Source organism: Protopterus annectens, chromosome 1.part0 (assembly GCF_019279795.1).
Source record: "Protopterus annectens isolate FY-2018-M chromosome 1.part0, PAN1.0, whole genome shotgun sequence".
Lineage (NCBI taxonomy): Eukaryota > Metazoa > Chordata > Ceratodontiformes > Protopteridae > Protopterus > Protopterus annectens.
This window is the reverse complement of record NC_056725.1, coordinates 1,674,076,100-1,674,102,010: the sequence shown is the minus strand read 5'-3', so window position 1 is coordinate 1,674,102,010 and position 25,911 is coordinate 1,674,076,100.

Genomic DNA, 25,911 nt, shown 5'->3' with positions numbered 1-25,911 from the left:
ATCAACTTGTGTGCCACAAGGTCCATAATTCCTTCTTGTGTACTTAATGGATTAACACATATGTGGTACTTTGTGGTCACTTTGTTTTTGCTAAAGGGGATGACTATACACTTTTTGGCATTCAGCTTGAGGCCATGGCTGTGACACAAGTCGTCTGTTTCTAAGAGGCCCTTTTGGAGGATGCGTGTGTTGGCTGGAGAGTTGATTATGGCGTCCAGTTTGCAGTCATCTGCGACTTGCTCAGCCACAGTCCTTCCATGTTGGCTGAGCCTTGTGGGACACCATTTGCAACTGGTTTTGAGGCTGACATGGCTCCAGCAATTCTAACCATGTGTGTTCTGCCCTTGAGCCACTGTGCAATATATGTAGTGACATAGGGGTTAATATGTACACTGGTGAGCTTCCCTAGAATGCACAAGTTGGGTATTGTATCAAGGGCTTATGCAAGGTCCAGGTAGGCTGTGTAGACCACCTTCCCCTTGACAGTGGCCTTGGTGACTGTTTCAAAGAAATCAAACAGGTTTGAGAGGCAGGATCTGCCATTAACAAAGCCAAACTGTGTATGATGCAGTGTCTGTAGGTCCCCAATATCTATATTTATGAGGTTCATGATGATCCTTGCCATAGCTTTGCAGACCAAGCTATTCAGACTTATGGGGCGATAGTGTCCTGGATCCGTTAAGGCACCACCTAAATGTAGAGGGACCACTGTTGCTGTACGTCACTCTTTGGCCACATATCGTGTAGTAAGGCTGGGATTGAACAGTAGTGTTATGTCTGGGTGTAGCTCTTCTTGGAGTTCATGTAGGACACAGCCTGGGACACTGTCTGGTCCCATTGATGCAGTGTTTATTGCTTTGGAGAGGGCAGCTCTTACCTGAGCATCTGAGATGTCAGGGGGGGGCAGCACTCTGCTGGGAGAAATATTTGCCCTTTTGGTGTGGAGGAGGGGAGAAGTTAGCAGTGAACCTGTCCACTAGGATGTTGGCAATGTCTGTGTGTTTGGTGTTTCTTTTGACATCTTGGACTACCTCTGAGCCTATCTGGGAATAACCACCCAGGTTCCTAACATAACTAAAGAAAGCCTTGTGATTATCCTCCGTGTCTTGTGGAATCTTCTCTCAAAGATGGCCTTAGACAATCTTATGAGTGCCTGTAGTTTTCTTATAATACTCATCACTGATGCCTTCACATTTTGGGAGTTTGTTGTATCATTTAGTAGCTTCATCCTTCTATTGTATAGTTTGTTTATGGCTGGTGTCCACCACACAGGACGTCTGCCTTTGGAGGATTGGGTCTTGCTTTTATTTGGGATTGCATGATCCATGCATTCCTGAAGGTGTCCATAGAATGCCTTTATACAGGTATTTGCAGTCTGGTCCATATTTTCAACAGGCCTGGGGGCTTTGAAGGTTTCCACATCATTTATGAGGAGTGTGAACATGCTTGACATGAGTTGTTGACTGTATTCTTCTGTGCAGGGGGTGGCCTTGGGATGTGGATATCCAGTGAGATTAGTTTATGGTCTGATCTTACCAGTGAGGGATACACTTCTGGTCTGAAGCATAGAGTCCCCATGTTGGTGATGATCAGGTTCAGTATGTTTTCCCCTCTTGTGTGAGTGGTAACAAGTTGTTCCATAGCATTTTGGTATATAAATTCCAGTAATCTTTGGGCTAGGGTGTTGGAGCTACAGTCATGCTCCCAGTCTATGTTTGGGTAGTTTAACTCACCCAATGTAATGGTGTATGGACAGACCTACATATTTCCAACTGTTTTCAGGAAGGCCAAGTGCGGTTCTTGTGTTTGTGAGGGTGGTCTGTAGCAGGCTATAACCTGGAAGGCAGTTTTACCCATTGTTACTTGCATATGGATAGTCTCTGATGTTTGGTGCTTTGCCACCAACCTGGAGGTGTGGGTATCTTCGATGAATATCAATACACCCCCTCCTTTTGTGGTTTTCTGCAAGTTTTGGGCCTGAAAAGCATGGTATGAGGTATAACTTGGTAGTGCTGGGGTGCTGTTGGTAGCCCTGAATCCGGTATCTGTTACTGCAGAGATAGCGATGTTCTCCATGCTGAGGAATGTTTCGAGTGTGTGCATCATCAGGTTTAGAGTCCTGCAGTGGCATATATGACTGCTCACGTGGACAGATGCCAGGTAAGTCATATGCAAAGTGTCACAGGCAACATACATGTGCACAGGAGAAACAGTGACATTCTGTCAAGTGAGACATGAACATACATATAGTAAGCTATGCAGATGTCACTAGGAGTCCACAGAGGCTGTGTAACTCTGCATGGCAGGTCAGATCAGTATCCCAGGGTAACTGCAAGGAAACATGCATGCAAACATAGCTACTGTAAGCAGGGCTGCATGTAGTCCATTGTACAACAAACAAGCTGTACCACTTTCAGTAGGTAACACTGTAAATGCTCACCAGCTGACATATGAATACCTATGTCACCAAAGGTGATACTTACCAGACCACGGACAGAAATGACATGGCCAGACACGCTGCATCCCACATGAACACATATCTCAAGCAGCACAGACCTCACAAAGTCAGTGTTCTTAACAGGCACAGCCCATAAGGCCAAACACAATGTGTGACACACCTATAATAGGTGATGCCATAGTCAGACACACCAACGTCCCGCTCTCCAGACTGAGCAAGGTGAGGGTCACATTTAGCTACCTGTCGGGTGATAGAATGTGCCACATAACACAAGCACTCAGGTCACTCCACAGCAAGTACAAGTATAAGGCAGTTATTGTCCATGCTGGTGTGAACAACCTGAGACATACCTCCCTGGACCACATGGAAAGAGACACAGAGGAGCTCTTACATCACCCTCTCAAACTCAGGAATCCCACACAGCCTGCATGATGACACAGGAGAGTATAGATTTCTCTGCAAACACCATCATACTGGGTGACTTCAACTACCCAAACATAGACTGTGAGCATTACTCAAGCCACAATACCCAAGCTCTAGGGTTCCCATAGTTCAGAAACTCTTTAGCTATGGAACAAGTAGTCAACATTCCCACAAGAGGGGAAAATATACTAGACGTGATCATCACAAACATGAGTACAAAATGCTCACCACTTGAAGTATATCCCTCATTGTTGCAATCGAACCATATACTAATCACACTGGAGTACTGGATCCCCCACATATGCAAACCTCAAACACATCTATGTGTGTGTGGGAAATGCCCCTATTAGCAACTGTGACAGTACACTACAGGATGCAGATTCCCCTTTTGAAACACTGATGATGTCAGCACTCTATAACTATATTACCTGAATTAAAGCTCCCCAATAATTCGTATAGCGCACTCTGTTAATGCGTCTGTCTCTAGTGTCATAACATACTTAGATAGGGGTTTGAATCCTGCAAAGGGAATGTATGTGAATTAGTGTGAGTGGGATTTGTTTGTGTGCATAATGCTGTGAGGGAAAAGTGCCTTTTGCCAACTAGGAGAACACACTAGAGGGTGCACATCCCTCTTCCTAAACACAGATGATGTCAGCACCCTCTAAGTACAGCATTAGAAAGGATTCTCCCACTAATGCAAATAGTGCACTCTGCTAATGTGTATGTCTCTAGTGTCATAACACAGTTAGGTAGGGGTTTGAATCTTGCAAATGGAAAGTGTGTGTGCACAATGCTGGGGGTGGGATGTGGCTTTTGCCAAATAGGACTACGCACTGCAGGGTGCACATTTCCCTTAACAAACAGTGATGTTGACAGCACCCTATACAAACAACATGACAACAGACAACTGCCAGTACTCAGTATAGTGCTACATGCTACTGTAACACGCACATGTACCAAAACATACCTAGGTAGTGTTTTGAAACCTGAATGTGGCAAGTGTGTGGATGTGGGATGTTTCTGTGTGTGCATTTCCATATGGAAAACATGTTGGATGTGGCAATCAGGGAACCACAGTACCTGATGCACATTACACTTTTAAACTAATGAGGTTGCCTGCACCCTGTGAGTACAGGTAGAGAGGAGGAAATCAGTAGTAATCCAAATAGTGCACTTTTCAAATGTGTACCTGTCATGTGTCGACAGCTACTCATGTAGGGTAATAAATAATGGAAATGGCAGGTGAGCGTGTGCATGTGTGGGGGTAGCAGGGTGTGTGTAAATGCATGTGTGACAGAACAGATACATATAGCTGAATCTACAATACAGCACATGATGCACATTCCCATAGTCAATGGTAGCATGTGATGGTGTGCAGCTGGTACACTTTGGTAAGTAGTATAGGTGCAGACAACAATTCAGCATATTTATACAGTTACTGCAGCAGGAATGCTGGGATATACACACAATCATAGTGGAACAGTGAACAGTTACCAACATGTTACTACTTATACACATCTATGTAGTCACCCTGTGCATCAGCAACGTGTTTACCTTTTCCTGCACTGATGTTGTAGTATGCAGGAGGTGGCACAGTGTCATCATATGCACAGGGTGTGGGTTAGGTATGCCCAAGCCAGCCACTGCTACCGCCAAATGACATGTGTGTGTATGTGTGTTTGTGAGGGGCAGCAGTAAAGTGTGGACCAGTGTTGGTGCAGTGTGTGTGTGTGTATGTGTTTGCCCTAGGTGTTAAATTTCTGCATGTGTGTAAGCATGCACACAGTCCCACATAATGGCTTCCATGTACAGGGTTTTGTGGCCAGCCACAGACTGCACCTGTCAGGTCATCCAGATCAGTGTCTGTGGGGCACGGACACGGTACCTGTGCCTGGCAGGGGTGCTATGGACCGTATCCAGTACTAACCCAGACTGGGTACTGTCATCGGAAGCGGGTGTGTGTTGACTGGACACAGTTCCCTGTTGGGACTGTCCAGAGCCATGTGCACGTGGTCTCCTGGGGCATCCTGATGACAGCACTAACCCAGCATTGCTGGGGCTGCTGCTGGCACTTGAGGTGCGTGAGTGGGCCTGTTGTCATTGTCATCGACTGCCAGCTGGTGCTGTTGCCAGCATACGGCCACGTCAACACCGCAAATGCACACCATCTGGTTGTGGAGCAGCTGTTGTATGTCCCCACAACGTCTGTCAACTACATCTGTGAAATTACGAATAGCATTCGCAATGTCACGCATGCCATCTGTCATGGCTATGCAACATGCTGTCAGCTCCCTCAGACCCTGTCTGGTGTACCTTTCCATATACACCTGTGCCTGCATAACAGTCCGAAACATAGTGGAAGTTGACATACCTCCTTGGGCACGTCGGCCAGAGGCAGTACGGTCATGGATGCCCCCACGAGAACCCATGGGCGACTGTCTGCATAACCAGACACCTACAGCAACTGGAAAAACCCCAACAGTACCTCATCAAGAGGATCAAAGGGCTCAAACAGATGCCATATGCTGCCCGGTTAAAGAAAGTCCAGCTGGACTCAGTGGCATACTGCCTGTTCAGAGGAAATCTGTGCCTGACGTATACAGCCATGTCCAACCCAGAAGTAATGGACATGCTGCACCTCAGGAAATCAGTATCCCATACGGCCACACGCTCAAGAGACCTGAACCTTAGCACTGAAATAAATAGGACATGCTGGAGGGACAGATTCATAATCCAGAGGCTCCCTTCACTCTGTAATGAACTCACAGTACAGGTTAGGCAGAGTCCCTCATTGACTCTCTTCCATAGGAATCTGGATGAGTGGATGGGAGATCATAGTTGTACCCCGGGTATCACTTCTATGTCACTGTTAGACAGAGGCACAGTATACTAACCTCGGAAAAGGGCATAGCAAAATAAATTTTAATTGGTTGGCAAAAGACAAACATATTCTGGCTAGGGTTATCAATGCCCTAGGGCAAATAGCCTAGTATGAACCTATGAACCTATGTGTACTGCTATACTGCTTCTGCCATATGTTGCATGTGTGTGTGTTGTGGGGGATGCGCAGGTAATGGCCAGATATTTCTGCACAGGCAACACTTCTGGAACACTCTGGGTGTTCATCCCAACATACTGTATGTGTGTTGCCATCCAACACTGTGATGTGGACACACATTACTCAGCCTGGATATACATATCCCAACAACACCACAAGCACAGTACACTACCTTGCTATGTATGTATGTAATTACACAGTTATTCACTAGTTAGGACTGTGATGCTATCCATGCAGCCCACTGGGCCAGTGGAAGCCACAACACACACTGCTGGCCCCTTTGCAAAAGCTTACCACAGACATCCCACATAGTGCATGTAATGTGCACACACATATCTAACCCAGACCGTATGCACACCACTTATTTATCCTGTCCAGTGGACTACAGATACAGGCACATTGTATAACAATAGCAGGAGGCTACTGCAGCACAGAGCAGATTCACATGAAGGCAAGGCATCTGTGGTCAGCAGTGGTAAGATGCTTCACATTCACCAAATGCACAGATATTGGCAACATTGTTGCAGACAGTTTAGGTGCAGGTATCCCCCCCCCATTCTCCTACACAAGCGGAATTAGTTATCACAGATGAATGTAACCTCCCTATCATCTCACATGTCCAGGTGAGGGCCACCCTCAACATTGCAGAACACACAGCATCACTGTTACAAAATGGTATCCCTGGATGTGTGATACGTTCACCCCTAAAGGACATAGCACCACATTACAGATTGATATTAAACCCTGGCCATACTACAGGATATGTACCTGAACAGTGCCATACATACACAGTGGTCCCACACCAATGAGGAGGAACCTCTACTGACCCTGAGAACTACTGCATCATATGCATAACTGGCCTTGTGTTCTAAGCTATGGAAGTTTTAAGTATGGAAGACATGTACAGCAATATTACATATGTATATATATCAGGACTTTGTACACACACCCTATCTCATGGACATACCTATAGATAGTGAACTATGATACATTTGGAGGTTTCACAGTAAACACAGTATTAACCTGCTACTTTGCATTACCTGTGTTTGTGTCAGCTGTTGCTGTGTCACTGGTGCTAATTGCTATTTGCTGCTGCTGGTTTTGTTGCTGTGATGATGCAGTTTTATTTTTTTTATCACTGCCTTTATTGCTTTCTTTCTTTCTTTCTTTCTTTCTTTCTTTCTTTCTCTCTCTCTCTCTCTCTCTCTCTCTCTCTCTTTCTCTCTCTCCGTCAGTTTGGTGCAATGAATGTATTGCATGTGTGGAATGTTAGTACTGGCTGCTTTTGTAGGGATCTGCATAGGTCCATGTGATGGTCTCTGCACCAATTGTAAGGCAGCATTTGCTAATTGCATGCAGCCAGTTGTGTACTGATTGCATGTCTCACTGTGATTTCAGGACAGTGCTATAAAAGGGTATGTGAGATAGGCGTTGCCCTTTCAGATTGTAAGGGCGTGGACCATGCTGGTATGCTGTCGACAGTGTTCTGTGAGTGTGAAGGTTAGTAAGTCTCTCATGATTCATGCTGTGTTGTAAATTCAGGTTGCTGCATTTCTCTCACCTGTTCCCTGTAGTGAGTGTGTATGCATACTGACACCTACAACTATATTTCCATATGTATTAATATATATATATATATATATATATATATATATATATATATATATATATATATATATGTGTGTGTGTGTGTGTGTGTACATATACATACTTTCATATATGTACATTAGCTTACATTATTAAGTACGAGCTAACAATTAGCAGGGCTGTTTCTGTTAACACTAAACTAGTATGGGAATCCAGTAATTAGGACAGTAAAAGTCTACCTGACATGCTTTGGATAGTACACATCCTATATTGCCTTTATCTTCATTCCTACTATTACATGTTATACTTATTTTAGTACTATATTCCTGTATGAGAGTCATGGCTTAGTGGTAGGTCATACAGACTAGTGTTACAATGGTCTTGTGGTAGGGCCTAATAGTATGCTTTCATTTTGCTTTCAAATTGAGTACAGGGCCTGTCAATCAGAGTGCTGAAGGCACCTTTAAGCAGTTAAAGGGTTAGTAAGTCTCACAGGAGTCAGGCTGTGTTGCAGATTCTGGTTGCTGCATTTATCTTCACTGTTTCCTGTAGTGAGTGTGTATGAATACTGACACCTACCACTATCTTTCATATGTATTAATATATATATATATATATATATATATATATGTATGTGTACATATACATACTTTCATATATGTACATTACCTTACATTATTATGTACAAGCTAACAATTAGCAGGGCTGTTTCTGTTAACACTAAACTAGTATGGGAATCCAGTAATTCGGGCATTAAAAATCTACCTGACATGCTTTGGGTAGTACACATCCTATATTGCCTTTATATTGATTCCTACTATTACATGTTATATTTATTTTAGCACTATGTTCTTGTATGAGAGTCATGGCTTAGTGGTAGGTCATACAGACTAGTGTTACCAAAGTCCTGGGTTTGAGGCTGACAGTGGGAATTTATTTTTCTTTCGAAATGAGTACAGGACCTGTCAATCAAAGTGCTGAAGGCACCTTTACGCAGTTAAAAGGGTTATTAAGTCTCACAGGAGTTAGGCTGTGTTGTAGATTCTGGTTGCTGCATTTATCTTCACTGTTTACTGTAGTGAGTGTGTATGAATACTGACACCTACCACTATATTTCATATGTATTAATATATATATATATATATATATATATATATATATATATGTGTACATATAATACTTTCATATATGTACATTACCTTACATTATTATGTACAAGCTAACAGTTAGCAGGGCTGTTTCTGTGAACACTAAACTAGTATGGGAATCCAGTAATTCGGGCATTAAAAATCTACCTGACATGCTTTGGGTAGTACACATCCTATATTGCCTTTTTATTGATTCCTACTATTACATGTTATATTTATTTTAGCACTATGTTCTTGTATGAGAGTCATGGCTTAGTGGTAGGTCATAAAGACTAGTGTTACCAAGGTCCTGGGTTTGAGACTGGCAGTGAGAATTTATTTTTCTTTCGAAATGAGTAAAGGACCTGTCAATCAAAAGTGCCAAAGGCACTTTTAAGTACTTAAAACCAGGTCTGCGCTCGTTTGCGCGAAGCACACGCATGCGCACTGGCGTTTAGCTCCGCGCACACAAGCGGACACCCGCGCTGTTTTCTTTGAAAGAAAAGAAAAAGGGGTGACAGGAAAGTGGTGAAAAAGGGGTCACAAAGAGGGTAAGACAGTAGGGAAACAAGCTTGGGATTTGCAGGAAGGATGTAGGTGAGGCCCATAGCTGCCCATGTCTTTCTCAGCAACAGCTGTGCATTTGTATGTAATTTGGTGTGACATTTGAAACCTTCCACCCCTGAGAGAGGTGTCAGGACAACATTAATACCTGTTGTACAGCCAATTGTAATTAACAGTTTCAATGTCCAGCGGACATGTGTGCAACATGGACAGCTATGTATGGGGCGTACTTTTTTGTGGGTACAGAGTGCCCTTTTTTTTTTTTTTCAGGTGAGAGTGGTATGTCAGGTGAAGGTAGTCGGTATAGCTGGGGAGGTAGGTTGGGTAGGTTAACAGACAAGACAGACAAGACGCATACAGGGGCGGTGTATGACACATGTGGGGGGGTTACACAATTGACAGGGACGGAGGTTGGGATATCCAGGGCACATGAGCCCACAGATGGCAACAGTGGAACTGATATCCCCACCCATAGGCAGTTGCCACTGTTCCTTCACAGCCCAGGACGGGGCTGTGCTGGGGGCTGTGCAGGCGGGACAACGGGCATGCCCGTAAGCTCTGCAACCTGGGCCTCAAGCTGGCGTAGGGGCCCAAGAACAGAGTCTTGGATCTCCCTTCGCACCACAGACCGGACACCTTGGAGGGTGAGTGGACGGGCTCCTCCGGCCACGCTTGCAGAGGGGGGACAGGCCCCATCCCCTGCAGCACGTCCACCCGAAGGTGGCACAGGGCCACTGGAGGAGGGTCCGGCCTGGGCACTAGTGCCAGGTGCAGTCGCCAGATGAGGTGGGAGAGGTGGGTCCTCTGGGACCCGCCTTCCCAAGCGTTCTAGGTTTGTGAGTATGTTATGTTAGTTTGGGTTAGTAGCATATTATTCCATTCAAATTAGTTGTAACAGCATGCATTGGTATTCCCATTAAACAAACACCCAGATATTAACACCATTGAACAACAGGCATATCAATATCACATGCATTATTTGAACAGAAATACACAATCAAACAACATGCAGGGTTGATTAATGGCAACAGGCATCAGGTTTGCAGGTATGAACAGGGCACATGCAACAACGGACATGCATATATTTTTGAAACGACAGGACAAATGTCCATGGTTAATGAAATGTTCACATACCAATATTTAGTGAGTTTTTTAATTTGCAGTTATAGGGTGGGGTGGAGAAAGAAAATGATGACACATTCATAAATTATACATTAATATACATTTGTAATAGAAACACAATTAACTTGTGGGTGATTGTTTCCAAATGATTTTTAATTGACTGTCATGCTAGACCTGTTACAGATACATCACTATCCTAGTTATTTTGAATTTGATCAGATACATCATCCTGCTACAATTTAATGACAGGGCAGGGGACAACTATGGATGTTTAGTATGTCAGACAATCATTCATTCTATCTGAATTTTGTTGACTGTCATCACCATATACAGATTTTGGCTTAAACATTCAAGATTCAGACACACTGAAATCAGTTTGGGATGTTAATTTTTAATTCCCACATGCATTTAGTTCTGTAGAACCACACTGAGGCTTATATATTCAGGAGTTATTACTACTTTATTTATTGATACATGACCCTTTCTGTCACTCTCACACATCCTGCTATTTCACAGTTCAGGTTGGTACTTCTAGGCTTTGTTCACATATTAGACCTGTGGTGATTCAAACACTTTCCAGCAGCCTCACTTCTGTCATGATTCAGCATTTCAACAGGGGATATATCTCACATGTGATTAACTCAGCTCCTGAAGCTGTACTCTTGAGACTACTGCAGGTTATACTACATTTAATTAATGGTGGGACATCTGTATTACAGAACTATTTATTTCTATCAATTATATTTCCAGTTTCACTTGCATACTGATGAACTTGTTGCAGCCATACCTGCAGACTTTCACTTGTTGCTTGCACATTCTATTACTTTTAATCAATACACTGCAGTGTTCTGCTACGTGCTACACTATAATATTTATTTACAAGTACTAGGTGGGGTTACTAACCTGCATGGTGGCGCAGCCGCACCAGCCTGTGGTCATGCACCCTTCGGTTCACAGAGCGGACACCTGCAGCTGTAATACAAAACAAGTAATATTGGAATACACATCTCCATGGTATCAGCTAGTTGAATTCCTTACATACATAAGTAAAATGTAACTTACTCAGTAGTGGGGCGTTGGGCATATCCCGGGCCTCCTGGATCCATTGGGTCAACTGGTCTTCTTTACGTCGCTTCAGGTCCGCATGGTGGTGACGGACCTGCTCACCAGTATGTGAATCCCAGTAGCACTAGAGAGATCATGAGCCAACTGGTCCCATGCCTCCGCCCTGTATGCTCCCCATGAGACCTGGCCCTGCATGAGTTGGGCCTCATGATGGTGAACTAGGAGCCAGACCATGTATCTGGACTCCTCAACGCCCCACCGCTGTGCTCAAAAGCAACGTCCCTCCCCTACTCCACTCATTCTGCCTGCAGGTCTATTCTACAATTGTTTCTGCTGTGTATTCCCACCTATGGGGCTTATATATGCCGATTTTCCCGCACATTTCTATGATTGGCCGTTTTGGAATTGTATCTACTTCACAGAAACTGCTTTATCATGCTCCATTTTGGATTACATCCTATATATATGCTATTTCTGCATTTCTAAGTACTGCTGTCATGGCTTAGTGGTTTAGTACCTTGACTCTTAGTGCATGGTATCCTGGGTTCGAATCTGACCACTGATTTTTAATTTTTATGACTGTCTAGAAATGAGTTCAGGACCTGCCAATCAAACATGCCAAAGGCACTTTTAAGCACTTAAAACCAGGTCTGCGCTCGTTTGCACGGAGCTAACGCATGCGCACCAGCGGTTAGCTTGTGGGCGCGGCGCGCACCTCTGCGCAAACGGTGTGCGCTGGGTTATATCTTAATTGGCTAGTAACACGCATGTTAAGCTAAGCACAGCTAGTTGCACACAGTTTGAGCCTGTTAAACCCGTGCTTAACTACAGGCAAGCAATTTGCAGCCTTTCAAACACTACTCAGCTACGGGCACTCTGTCTCACAGCAGCTTAGCTATCAGTACATTTCTAAATATTTTTATTATTGTATTACTTGAAACTATATGCTCCATTTCATTCCATTTTACAAAAGGAAATACTTTTACATTTGTACAATACTGTCAGGGGCCTTTTTAGTGCTTATTTACAAAAAAAAAAAAAAAAAGGTTGTTGTGTGGGCTCGAACCTTGCCTGCCTGCTCTTAAGCCGACAACTCTACCGCTATGCTATTACTTCTTGGCTTAGTTTGCATATTTAGTTCTTATATCCTTTTACCCACTGATTGCTAACTGCAGTTGCGCTAGTAGCACACCCGCGCACACGAGCGCACGCAGTAGCAAACATTTACGGGGTTTTAAAAAAAATAAAACAGTTTTCATTTTCATTTTATAATGTTCACTGTTCACTTTTTACATTGCTGGTCTGTGGGGGCATGTGTTGTGTAGTGTGCTTATTCACATTTCCATGGCCTCTCTCGTAGCTGTTTACTTTCTGCCATTCTAGACTTCTGGGGGCATGTCCGCTTGCAGGGCTTAGCCTACGGACACGCCCCCTACTGTCTTACACGTCCGTGTAAGAGTTACAGTGTGATTCAGCATGCCTCATGCACCTCATGCATATGCATGACATGCTGACATCACACTGTTTAACTGCAGCCTCCGTGTAAGAGTTATAACTCTTACATGGAGGCTTCCTGAATTTGGCCCACTGAGATTGCAACACATTTACTGAGTATTGTAACATAATTTTATATATAAAAAACTTTATTTCAATGCTCTATGGACTCTAACTTGCTATAGATTGCAGTTCAAAAGAAAAACTGAAAATTTAAATTAATAATAATCTGGGCTTTTAAAATGAAATGTTGAATTTTACAACAGATTATCAGCTTTATTCTTTCCATTACATCTTACGTGGCCCAGATAAAAGGAATAAAAGCATTAAATTAGCAAAAACAGTGACATGAAAAACAAACAAAAAAATTATGTGCCTTTCTTTTAATTGCTTAATGTCAGAACTGCTGTGCTACCAGTGAAACAGAGGCATCGCTTTCCTAGACATAGCGTAAGAAAGAAGTTGATAGTGTGATAACTGATGTCTTAAATCCTTTGTTTTCCCAAAATATATGTTTTTAAAAAGCTTATATCATCTTTCTTTTGCATGTGCCACCCTCTATATAATATTGCCATTTCATTTTTCCCATATATTATGATGCACACATTGTAAACACAACTAACCACTAGACCCAACCTCCCTAAGTATAAATTACACAATAAAAGACTAAATACTTAGAAATCCACCAGGTAAGTTTTTCACATCAACATACTGCTGTCACATCTGAGTAATTATAAAAATAATATAATCTATTTTATTATCACATTAAGAATCTGTTCCAGTAAACCAGGGGTGGGCAAACTTTTTGATTCGTGGGCCACATTGAGTTCTAACATTTGACAAAGGGGCCGGAACAGGAGCAGATAGATGGTTTGCTGGCCTTTGCTATTTTGAATGAAAGCATAAAACTGGCCTTGGTACTTGACTCTTGAATGGCAGTTTGACGGTGAAAAAAACTTTGCTGAGCCTTCAAATTAGCTGCCACCTTCTCAGCAGCAGCTTCCCGTTCTTTTGTTGAGAGCTTGCTAGCATAATTAGCGTGCTTTGTGGCAAAGTGACGGCTAATATTATACTCTTTAAAAACCGCCACAGTTTCTTGGCATATCAGGCAAACAGCAGATGATCGGTGTTCAGTGAAAAAATATTTAGTTGTCCACTCCTTATTGAACACTCGACATTCTCTGTCCACTTTCCTTTTCTTGGGTCCACTCATCTTCATAGAGGGGCGGTGGGTCAAAGGGTAAAGTGCAAATGTGGAGTAATAGGCCTACACTTCACCTCAACAAAGCCAATATATCTAGAGTGCGCCATCTAATGAGGAAACATCAGAATTGCAGGGGAAATAAAACATTAACAAGGTTAATTTATTAAATTTTTTCAAGTTTGGCGGGCCGAATCAAAACGTTTAACGGGCCGCATGTGGCCCCCGGGCCGTAGTTTGCCCATGCCTGCAGTAAACAATGCATCATTCCATACTATACCACAAAATGACATTCCCTTACTTGTTTTTACAACTAGCCTGAATGAATTCAAGTCCAGTAAATTCCAAAATGTATTACCAACATGTTTTTCCATTTTCTTATTAACAGCTATCTTCCACAACAGAAATAAATACTTGGGAGCACTATGGTTTATCAAGTGGCATGTTATCAAAACGTCACATGAAAGCATTGCATATTTATGTTGTCAGTGCTTCAGTACATCAGCACTTATTTCATAACAGATGCTATGATATAAATATATATATATATATATATATATATATATATATATATATATGGGTCTAGGACACATGCTCGACTAGCATATGTCTGAATCACAAAACATTGAACACACATACACGAAAGCGCTTAACATTGAAAAGCACTTCCGTGTATGTGTAGTTCAAAAAAAAATCTACGTTTCTGCATGGGGGCTTTGCCTCCCTGTACCCCCCACACCCCCCACTTTACTATTCTCACTCCAAGATCGCACTATAGTGGGGAAAAGGGAATTTTCCCTTACTCGTACTGTAGTCTGATCTATGAAACAGGCACACAACACGGAAGTGCTTGTTGATGTTAAGTGCTTTCGTGTATGTGTGTTCGATGTTTTGTGATTCGGACATATGCTAGTCAAGCATGTGTCCGGATCCCATATATATATATATATATATATATATATATATATATATATATATATATATATATATATATATATATATATATATATATATGTTTGGATCCAAACAGCCATAGGAAATTATTTTTATGCTTGTTCTATACCTTTCCCCTTTCCCCGGAGTTGCACAACTTCAGGGTTAGTGCATATAGAGATTGAGGGGTGAGCACAATCCCCACATCAGGGGATGAAGGGGTCTTAGCTTCCTAGAAAAACAATTGTTTAGGAAGATTTGGAAATCATATTGTTGCTAATTTGGAAATGTGATGTGATTTTATGTGCAGTAGAGTTTTTTTATGTGATATTATTTGAGTGTCGATTAAACAGGATGCAACTATTCATAGTAAATCCCAAATACTTTCCTCTATAGACACAACATATTAAATTCTTTTCATCTTCATGGTTTACTCCCAAACTTAAAACAGTAACCAAGACAAGAGATAAAATCAGGTACACAAAATAATCAAATAATGAAATTTCACATACATTAACCTTAAACTTTTTAAACTTAAAAAAGTAAACCAAATGTATTTGGTTTGAGTTAAACCAATTAAATGGTAAAGTTGAAGTTCAGCAAAGCATTCTGTTGCTCCTCCCCCCAAAAATACTATTATTAAAGTACTATACAAACGAAGGAACTAAAACACCACGCACTGCATGCACCCTGTATCACAAATGTTTCCAGGCAGTCAAACATAAATCCGTTAACCTTATTTCTAATTCACCTTATTTCCATTACACTTAAGCCAACAAATGGCTAAAATCCATCACTCCACATGGATGGCCAGGTTCAGGTGGCTTTATACAAAGTTCTTCTGTGCCAACAACCCCTTCATATCATAACCCTCAGGCACGTTATTAACATCACCCAAACAAGAACCTTCCTGTAACTATGGATGCAAGCCACCATAATTCCTGTTCCAAATCTAAGCGACTATAATGTCCCTGATAGATTTTGATCCATCTCTGTTTTACCAATTTCAATTTCAGATATTCTGCAAAAAACATTACCCGCAACACAAAACACTTTCTATTAAACATATTATACAGAACAATCTCCTTTGCAGAAAGCAACACCATTTTCATAAAGATCAGAGCTAACTATACCGCTAGTCTATTTCACAAGTAACATATACCAGCACACAGATGGCAAACTCCCTTAAATCATATATATATATCAAACAAACACCTTTAACAATGTTTCCCGTGCCCTTGTGCTGCATATCTCATCACATGTTGACATTAAGTCTATCTACCTCAAATGGATACATTCCTGTTACAGTAACATAACACAACTCGGTACCTTCCTTTCTTGCTTCATTATCTGGAGTAACACAAACCTCCATTCTCAGGTTACTTTTCTTCTTGCAGTTCATTAAAAACATAAATAAGTTCTCTTTTCTATTAATTTCTTACCATATACTGAAAACATCATTCTCTGGAAAGTGTATGTCATCAAACCTATGACCCTGCAATGAAGACCTTAAAACAAATATTACACGCACTGAACTCTTGGCATGAAAATCTAGAATGAAAAATAAAGTTTGCAAAACCAAAATGTACACTCCTAGTCACTCACAAATACCTAACAGATGCACCCAAGAAAGACAATACTGCCTTTCATGAAGAAATCCATTTTCATACAGCAAGGCATAAATAACTAGGTACTACAATATGGCCAAAATTGTGTTTAAATACAGGCATATAGAAACACTGCAAGTTCTAGACATGTTGCTACCTACAAAACGTGGTAGCAAAAGATAACAAAACTCTACTAGTAGAAAGAGCATTCAGATCTACACTAGGATTCTCTTTACTGGATATAGCAAACTCCTACTAAAACCACATACAAAAGATATAAATATGTTTAACACAGTCAATGGTGATTTATAATAGGGTCCATTCAGGTATCCATCCAGGACCCACAGCTTCTAGGGAGCTTATGGCCAGCCAAGAAAATAATTATTTAAAAAAAAAATTTTTTCTATGTTCAGCTCTGCTACCTTAAGTGGTTTAGTTAACTTATGTGCTGACCATAGCAGTCACTTAGAACAAATGTATTTATCATTAGTTTTAATTTAAATATCCGCGTTGGTGGTGCTGCGGTAGCGTTGTCGCATCACAGTAAGACGCTGTCCGGTTCGACTCTCAGTTAGAGCGTCTTCTGCGTGCAGACATGCATGAATAGGCGCACCTTCGTTGAAGGTTGTGCGTCAGGGCTGGCAACTCGGTACGTAAAAATCAACTGCCAATCATTAGCGGACCAGAGTTCCACTGTGGCGACCCCTAACCGAGAAAAGCCGAAAGTTACAACAACAACATTAAATGACAAACATCACAAATATTTACCTCTGTATCCTCATGATTTCTACTTCACAGGTCAGTAATGGTGTACATCTCAGGGTATTTACATTATTTATTTATTTATTTATTTGTTCATTTATTTATTAAGTAAAGACATGTTTCTTTACTTAAAAAATTACTAAATGTCATTCAGCCACCATATCTAAAGTGTAGCAGCTTTCTGTTTATTGTCTTCTCATGGTTCTAAACATTATTCTCACAACTTTTTAAGTGTATAAAAGCAATATTTATAATCTGTCCCTGATTTGGGGTATTTGTCCCTTATAATTTTTGTCTTTATCCCTGATTATTGTGTTAAGAGGTTGAGAGGCACACTTTTTTACCACAGTCAGACAATGTGGACACAACAAATCAGCTATAATTGGTAGGTGGGGATGGGGGCTGTTTATGGATAAAAGTAAGTTACTGTGTTGTATTTGCTCAGTTAAACATCTGGCTTCACATGATATGTGTATTTGTATGACATACTTGTTGCTACCGTTTATATAAAACAAAGTTAAAATTACATGGCTTTCAACTGCCCCTGATTTGGTAGAACACCCCTGATTTTGGATCATGATTTTGCTCTGCTCCTCAAAAAATGTGTTGCTTTCTGCCAAATTATTGAATATAACACTAATGGAGTTTCAAGCTCCATCTCCTTCTGAAAATACATGCTATGCAACAACTGTTATTCTAGCAACTTTCTAAGCATATAAAAGCAATATTTAAAATCTGTCCCTGATATGGGCCTTTAATCCTCATTATTTTCAGTTCTGTCCTTGATTCATGTGCTAAGATGTTGAGGGGTTTTATTTTTTATCGTAGTCTGATGAGGTGTACATAGCAAAGTGGTTATAACTGCTTGGTGGGGTGGTGGCTCTCAGTCAATGGAAGTAGCTTACTCTCTTGTTTGCTCAGCTTAAACATCCCGGTTTTGCAGGGGAAGTGTGCATTTTGCACGAAATAAGTTGGAAAATTGTATGTGCTTTTATGAACCAAATATGAAATGTATTATCACATCCATAATATTTTATTTATTCTTACCACAATGAGACATCTTAGGAGTACACAGTTAACAATGGGGCTATAATTGTTGAGTAAGGGGGTTTTCTGTAGATGAGAATGGCTGACCTTGGTTGTTATGATTAAGTTATACAGTCATTAGTCTGGCTTTGCAGGACTGATGTGCATTTTTGTACAGAAAGTCAGAATACTATACTGGCATCACTTTTATTATGATCAGACATTTGAGGTGTACACAGCCAAGTGGCTGTAACTGATGAGTACAAACATTTGGAGTATAATGACAGCAATTCAGATGGTCTTAAATAAAAAAGTGAATCCAAAAGAATGTGTGCATTTATGTGTGGTCCAAAATAAAGTGCAGGGAGTCTGGTTCGAAAATTGACCAGGGCCCAAAATTACATATAGTCAGCCAAAGAACTCAATTAATATGTTATTCAAAAAGGAAAGGAAATGAAAAAAACAGCTATGTACCAATGCAAAAAGCCCATCGTCACACAATAATTCACTCCCAGTTCTTAACATGTACCTTTAGTTTAAAGATTCTACATCAAAGCCATCATCTTTCACTTGCTAGACTTATAAAAAACAAAAACATATATCTAGGCTCGTCACCTAATTGCCCTATCACAAGCTAATTTATTGGTTCAACTGTTCCTACTGAAAATTGAAAGTTTCAAAAAAAAAAATCTGAGTCTCAGCACCACCACTCGGGGAATACATTGCTTCTAACAGTAAAATGTTGTACCACCCATAACGGGTTCAAATCTACACAAGTGTCTTATGCATATAATCATATAAAATGCATCTATAATCCCATCTGAACATTAAGCCAGTCAAGCTGTCTACTGAAACAGCTTGGTAACAGTTTTAAAGTATGAGACTCATAAGTGTGAGTCCTGGAATAGCTAGACTGAATGTGTGAAAATGGGGACTTTAACTGTGAGATCACTTTGATCAGAGTATTTCCTTTTCTCTGAAGTATGGAGTTCACAGAATTAGTACAAATAAGTTGGATGAGGGATAAGGATTACAGGGTGCTTGTGCCTTGCAAAAATAAAATACATTTAATAAAACACAGAGATTGCCAAAATTCACTACTGTCCTTTAGTTTTGCTGTTTTTTTTTTGTTTGTTTTTTTGTAATTTTGGATCTCATAATTCCATTAGAAACCAAAAAGAGCTAAAACAAATGTGCTCAGGCTTTATCAATTAGTGTTCTTTTACTTGTCTTAATTAAACATATGATTAAGAAACAGATATGATATATTCTGTCTATTTTAATATACCCAAGAGTGCCTGCCATTTACCATATTAACTTGGACAACTAAACTTAGCAGACTCACACACATCATTGGGTCAATGGGAAATGTACAGACTACAGTATTCACTTTGAAATACCAGGATAAATTCTGTCCTTAAATATGACAAAGCATCTATTCATACCTTACACCAGCATGCTCCTCATTCTTCACTCACCTCTTTACCGCACCTGTTCATACCTTACACCAGCATGCTCCTCATTCTTCACTCACCTCCTTACCGCACCTGTTCCTACCTTACACCAGCATGCTCCCCATTCTTTACTCACCTCCTTACTGCACCTGTTCATACCTTACATCAGCATGCTCACCATTCTTCACTTACCTCCTTACTGCATCTGTTCATACCTTACACCAGCATGCTCCCCGTTCTTCACTCACCTCCTTACCGCATCTGTTCATACCTTACACCAACATGCTCCCCGTTCTTTACTCACCTCCTTACCGCACCTGTTCATACCTTACACCAGCATACTCCCCGTTCTTCACTCACCTCCTTACCGCACCTGTTCATACCTTACATCAGCATGCTCCCCATTCTTCACTCACCTCCTTACTGCACCTGTTCATACCTTACACCAACATGCTCCCCGTTCTTTACTCACCTCCTTACCGCACCTGTTCATACCTTACACCAGCATACTCCCCGTTCTTCACTCACCTCCTTACCGCACCTGTTCATACCTTACATCAGCATGCTCCCCGTTCTTCACTCATGTCCTTACTGCACCTGTTCATACCTTACACCAACATGCTCCCCATTCTTCACTCACCTCCTTACCGCATCTGTTCATACCTTACACCAACATGCTCCCCGTTCTTCACTCACCTCTTTACCGCACCTGTTCATACCTTACACCAGCATGCTCCCCGTTCTTTACTCACCTCATTACCGCACCTGTTCATACCTTACACCAGCATACTCCCCGTTCTTCACTCACCTCCTTACCACACCTGTTCATACCTTACACCAGCATGCTCCCCATTCTTCACTCACCTCCTTACCGCATCTGTTCCTACCTTACACCAGCATGCTCCCCGTTCTTCACTCACCTCCTTACCACATCTGTTCATACCTTACACCAACATGCGCCCCGTTCTTCACTCACCTCCTTACCGCATCTGTTCATACCTTACACCAACATGCTCCCCGTTCTTCACTCACCTCCTTACCGCACCTGTTCATACCTTACACCAGCATGCTCCCCGTTCTTCACTCACCTCCTTACCACATCTGTTCATACCTTACACCAACATGCTCCCCCATTCTTCACTCACCTCCTTACTGCACCTGTTCATACCTTACACTAACATGCTCCCTGTTCTTTACTCACCTCCTTACCGCACCTGTTCATACCTTACATCAGCATGCTCCCCGTTCTTCACTCACCTCCTTACTGCACCTGTTCATACCTTACACCAACATGCTCCCCGTTCTTCACTCACCTCCTTACCACATCTGTTCATACCTTACACCAACATGCTCCCCGTTCTTCACTCACCTCCTTACTGCACCTGTTCATACCTTACACCAACATGCTCCCCGTTCTTCACTCACCTCCTTACCGCACCTGTTCATACCTTACACCAGCATACTCCCCGTTCTTCACTCACCTCCTTACCGCACCTGTTCATACCTTACATCAGCATGCTCCCCGTTCTTCACTCATGTCCTTACTGCACCTGTTCATACCTTACACCAACATGCTCCCCATTCTTCACTCACCTCCTTACCGCATCTGTTCATACCTTACACCAACATGCTCCCCGTTCTTCACTCACCTCTTTACCGCACCTGTTCATACCTTACACCAGCATGCTCCCCGTTCTTTACTCACCTCCTTACCGCACCTGTTCATACCTTACACCAGCATACTCCCCGTTCTTCACTCACCTCCTTACCACACCTGTTCATACCTTACACCAGCATGCTCCCCATTCTTCACTCACCTCCTTCCCGCATCTGTTCCTACCTTACACCAGCATGCTCCCCGTTCTTCACTCACCTCCTTACCACATCTGTTCATACCTTACACCAACATGCGCCCCGTTCTTCACTCACCTCCTTACCGCATCTGTTCATACCTTACACCAACATGCTCCCCGTTCTTCACTCACCTCCTTACCGCACCTGTTCATACCTTACACCAGCATGCTCCCCGTTCTTCACTCACTTCCTTACCACATCTGTTCATACCTTACACCAACATGCTCCCCCATTCTTCACTCACCTCCTTACTGCACCTGTTCATACCTTACACTAACATGCTCCCTGTTCTTTACTCACCTCCTTACCGCACCTGTTCATACCTTACATCAGCATGCTCCCCGTTCTTCACTCACCTCCTTACTGCACCTGTTCATACCTTACACCAACATGCTCCCCGTTCTTCACTCACCTCCTTACCACATCTGTTCATACCTTACACCAACATGCTCCCCCATTCTTCACTCACCTCCTTACTGCACCTGTTCATACCTTACACCAGCATGCTCCCCGTTCTTCACTCACCTCCTTACCACATCTGTTCATACCTTACACCAACATGCTCCCCCATTCTTCACTCACCTCCTTACTGCACCTGTTCATACCTTACACTAACATGCTTCCTGTTCTTTACTCACCTCCTTACCGCACCTGTTCATACCTTACATCAGCATGCTCCCCGTTCTTCACTCACCTCTTTACCGCACCTGTTCATACCTTACACCAACATGCTCCCCGTTCTTTACTCACCTCCTTACCGCACCTGTTCATACCTTACACCAGCATACTCCCCGTTCTTCACTCACCTCCTTACCGCACCTGTTCATACCTTACACCAGCATGCTCCCAGTTCTTCACTCACCTCCTTACTGCACCTGTTCATACCTTACACCAGCATGCTCCCAGTTCTTCACTCACCTCCTTACCACATCTGTTCATACCTTACACCAACATGCTCCCCGTTCTTCACTCACCTCCTTACCGCACCTGTTCATACCTTACACCAGCATGCTCCCCATTCTTCACTCACCTCTTTACCGCACCTGTTCATACCTTACACCAGCATGCTCCCAGTTCTTCACTCACCTCCTTACCACATCTGTTCATACCTTACACCAACATGCTCCCCGTTCTTCACTCACCTCCTTACCGCATCTGTTCATACCTTACACCAACATGCTCCCCCATTCTTCACTCACCTCCTTACTGCACCTGTTCATACCTTACACCAACATGCTCCCCCATTCTTCACTCACCTCCTTACTGCACCTGTTCATACCTTACACCAACATGCTCCCCGTTCTTCACTCACCTCCTTACCGCACCTGTTCATACCTTACACCAGCATGCTGCCCATTCTTCACTCACCTCCTTACCGCACCTGTTCATACCTTACACCAACAGGCTCCCTGTTCTTCACTCACCTCCTTACCGCACCTGTTCCTACCTTACACCAGCATGCTCCTCGTTCTTCACTCACCTCCTTATCGCACCTGTTCATACCTTACACCAGCATGCTCCCCATTCTTCACTCACCTCCTTACCGCACCTGTTCATACCTTACACCAGCATGCTGCCCATTCTTTACTCACCTCCTTACCGCACCTGTTTATACCTTACACCAGCATGGTCCCCGTTCTTTACTCATCTCCTTACCGCACCTGTTCATACCTTACATCAGCATGCTCCCCATTCTTCACTCACCTCCTTACCGCACTTGTTCATACCTTACACCAGCATGGTCCCCATTTTTCACTCACTTCCTTCTTTACTGTACCTATTCATGCCTTACACCAGCATGCTCCCTGTTCTTCACTCACCTCCTTACTTCAAGCATTTTCTCCCTCCCCGACTCTCAGTCTAAATATACCATTAATCCTTTGTTTTTTTCTCCCACTTCATATTGCAGTTCCTGTTTGTATTATACTAACCTTTCATTTCTCTAAAATGGCTAAAATTTCTCTAAATATTAAATCATTGTCATATAAATTGCATCTGTTCTTAACCAATGTTTTCACATTATGTCTAATTTGGCATGGTTTAAACTGTAATTTGTATTGTTTTTATTGTATTATTTTTGAAGATTATTATGTTTTGCACTTCATAGTATCTTGAAAAACAATATTTTTTCTGTTTTATAGGTACTTCCTGCTATCTTCAAGATGTGTCTGTCTTTCTGTTTTTTGTGTCTTGTCAGCTTATAATTGTCACTGTCTTTTATTTAATTGCATTTTCATGTTTCTTTTTCACAGGGTCATGACTGAAATTGGATCCTTGCAGCTCAGTCCATATACCCCTGAAATTAAATAAATATGTTCCTTCTTAAGCCTGATTGGTCTAATCAGCATAATACAGTTCTCTCTTCCTATATTCTCTTATTCATGTCTCTCTGCCAAAACATCTGGCCCTTTTGAAGGACAGTCTCTAGCTCTGTAACATCCATCTGTTCCACATCCTCTGGCTTGCTGCCTGGATTTTTTGTGTCACCCATGGTTATTCCCAGGATGCCCTATCTGCTCCCCCTCTCCAGTTATTTTATTTTCATTCCTCCCTTCTAACCCATGAACCACTAATATGCATATATATATATATATATATATATATATATATATATATATATATATATATATTTCCGCTGTTAATAACCTTCTCAGCTCTTCCATTAGCTTAAGTTCTTATGTAAATACTAGTCTATCAGTCTGTAGACTACTACAGGCCTAGCCAATAACTAGAGGTCAGAATCAAACCCTGTACCTTGTATTTCTGAGGAAAAAACTTTAACCATTATGCCAACCCCTCCCTCTCAAATATCATACATACCTTAGAATCATGTGTAATTTCCATACCGGTGGGTCACTTTATCTCTTTTGGAGCTCTTTTACTGCACTTATCTTCATTGGCTATACTCAAAAGTTTACACTTTCTTATGCATTTTGGGCATTATTTTTCCCATCTGTTGTTGGAGTTTCTCAGTTATCCTGCAAGTCCTACACTGTGTATGTAGACTGCTGGATGGTTGCCTACATTTTGTATCTTTATTTTTATCTGTTTTTTGAGTGTTCTAACCATTAGCAACCATTAGTAACACCCCCAAACCTCTTCGTCTTTTGGCCAACAATTTTGACTTGCCATCCAGCCCAGGACCACCCCTTGGGAGGGGGAATCCAGAACTAGACACTTCACATTCCATGAGTAGTTGCTGAATTTGAGGTGAGTAATGGTGCAGTACCACTGTTGGAAGCTGCTAGGATTTTTATATGCTAAGCCTATAGCCTTCCCTCCACTGACAGCAAGCATACCTCTCAACCTCTTTGCACAAGAATTCTGTAAAAAGCCAAAAATAAAGGTGAAGATGAAGGCCTAAAATAATGGACAGTTTTTAAATAATTTTCTTAAAAACCTTAAAATGTTGCCAAAATAACAGGTTTTGCACTTGCAATTTTCTGAAGGATGTAAAATCTGATGGCATGGTGTTTAATGTTAAGATCTCTACTGCACAGCTCCAGTATACAGGGTTCATTTGCAACATGAGGTCCCCATTTGATTTGAGTTTGCATGTTTTCCTATGAACCTATAAGACTCAAATATTTGTCATTATTTAGTGACATCAGTCCTTAATGATTTGTCAGAAAACTACAAATTTTTTGAGGCACAGACCAAACATAAAAAGGGAAAAGTCTGGACATTTTTCAAAATTCTGGACAATTTGTCTTTTGTGAATCAGTGTTAGTTTTCACAAATATGTTGCAGTTTTCAGGATAATACATGAATTGTTCAAAACATTGTTTTTTGTAAGCATTTTAGAGCATGGGCAACATATGTATCTAAAAGAACATTTGGACTCTAAGGATTATTTTGTTTAGGATGGGGATTATTTGTCTAGACTTCCATAGATCAGGGAAGGTGCCTGACAATAACAGATGTATGATGGATAGTGGTTCTCAATACCTCTTCTACCACATAAATGGATGGATTTAATCCATTTATTGAGCACATTAATGTTTACAGTATTAAGCTGAAGAAGGGGTGGATGCATGATCTTGTTTGTGGTATCTATAATCAATGTGTTTGTGGAGTTGTATATTAAAGCTAATGTGTGATTACTGTTAATAAACCATGGTACTGCTAGTATTCAAAAATCCTGTGATCTACTAAGTGCATTCTGATTTGAAC